Below are 2,257 nucleotides of genomic sequence, written 5' to 3' on the forward strand. Positions count from 1 at the left end.
CACACAGAGAGGCTTTCCACTCTCCCTCAGTTCCCTCCTCCTTCACTCTTTTCCCCACCTCTTTCTCTCTCTCTCTCTCTCTCTCTCCTTCTCTCTCTCTCTTCCTCCCTCCTTCTCTCTCTCTCTCCCTCAGACACAGGCATTCCTTCCCGTTGCGGCTGCTCTATATCACGCTGCTCTCGGTTCCCTCCCCCTCCACATTCCTGTCTACGCTCTCTCTCTCTCTCTTTTTCCTCTCTTTCACTCTCTTTTTCTCTCGTTCTCTCTTTCTTTTTCATCCTGCTCTCTCACTCGCTTTCTCTCGTTCTCTCTTTCTTTTTCTATCCTGCTCTCTCTCTCTCTTTCTCTCACACCCCCCTTTACTCCCTGTCTCTCTTTCTTCCACACCTCTTCAACCCTAGAATGGAAGAGGAAAAGAGTGGGAGGTGTGTGTGTGTGTGTGTGTGTGTGTGTGTGTGTGTGTGTGTGTGTGTATGTGTGTTTTCTGTGTTTGTGTGTATGTGGACGTAAGCTCCACGAGGACGTGTGTTGGAAGAGGAGAGCAATGGGACCCAAATCACACTCTCCCTTGCATTCCTATGTAAACCCTGCAGGGAGCAGCCAAGCCTATGGATGCAAAAGGCCTCCTTCACTACGTGGCGGTGCAGAAACTGAATCTTGCATGGCCCATCTGGCCATTGTAAGTGTGCCTGTTCAAACAAGCTGCAGAGGTGATTTAACTCATCCAGTCTGGAGCACTTTCCCAGAAGGCCATCTGCGCAGTGGGAGTGCACACAGAGAAGAGAGGCGCTCATGTAACCCACCGAGGGTCCTGACAGAGAAGAGAGGCGCTCATGTAACGCACCGAGGGTCCTGACAGAGAAGAGAGGCGCTCATGTAACGCACCGAGGGTCCTGACAGAGAAGAGAGGCGCTCATGTAACGCACCGAGGGTCCTGACAGAGAAGAGAGGCGCTCATGTAACGCACCGAGGGTCCTGACAGAGAAGAGAGGCGCTCATGTAACCCACCGAGGGTCCTGACAGAGAAGAGAGGCACTTATGTAACCCACCGAGGGTCCTGACAGAGAAGAGAGGCGGTAATGTAGCACACAGAGGGTCCTGAAGAGAGGCGCTCATGTAACCCACCGAGGGTCCTGAAGAGAGGCGCTCATGTAACGCACCGAGGGTCCTGAAGAGAAGAGAGGCACTCATGTAATGAATTGAGGGTCCTGATAGAGAAGAGAGGTACTCATGAAACGCACCGAGGGTCCTGACAGAGAAGAGAGGCACTCATGTAACGCACCGAGGGTCCTGACAGAGAAGAGAGGCGTTAATATAACGCACGGAGGGTCCTGACAGAGAAGAGAGGCGCTCATGTAACACACAGAGGGCCCTGACAGAGAAGAGAGGCGTTAATGTAGCACACAGAGGGTCCTGATAGAGAAGAGAGGCGCTCATGTAACGCACCGAGGGTCCTGACAGAGAAGAGAGGCGCTCATGTAACGCACCGAGGGTCCTGACAGAGAAGAGAGGCACTCATGTAACGCACTGAGGGTCCTGACAGTGGCTTCAGTATCCACCTGGGTCTGTCTGATCACCTCCCAGGTTCTTAGGGTCACGTCTTGACTCCCCCGTCCGACTGGCGGGTACACATGGTCGGAGCGGAGCGGCGTTGGCATCTGTTTCTCGTTCCGTCTCCTCCCGTCTACCTCAGGGTGAGCACTCTGCCTCCTCCTCCTCCTCCTCCTCCTCCTCCAGACCACTGCTACATTCTTCTGTGTGATTTAAAGAGCTCAGGCTGTGCCAGCAGCCCTACTCAGACACCAGCTAGCACTGGGGTGTGTGTGTGTGTGTGTGTGTGTGTGTGTGTGGGTCTGCCCAGGATTTACCCTCAGACAGCAGCTAACATTGGGATAGGTCTGCCCAGGATCTCAGACAGCAGCTAACGCTGGGATGGGTCTGCCCAGGATCTCAGACAGCAGCTAACACTGGGATGGGTCTGACCAGGATCTCAGACAGCAGCTAACGCTGGGATGGGTCTGACCAGGATCTCAGACAGCAGCTAACACTGGGATGGGTCTGACCAGGATCTCAGACAGCAGCTAACACTGGGATGGGTCTGACCAGGATCTGCCCTCAGGTCCATTGGGTCGGTTCAAGAAGCTGCCCCTTATGGCACCTGGATTTGTCCCCACACAGGTTCGCTGCTTGCCTGTTTGTGGTTAAATACTCTGTACTGCCACTGGGTGCTGCCACCTACTTTGAATTGATTGTGTAT

The sequence above is a fragment of the Sprattus sprattus genome (genome assembly GCF_963457725.1).
Source record: "Sprattus sprattus genome assembly, chromosome: 9".
Classification (NCBI taxonomy): domain Eukaryota; kingdom Metazoa; phylum Chordata; class Actinopteri; order Clupeiformes; family Clupeidae; genus Sprattus; species Sprattus sprattus.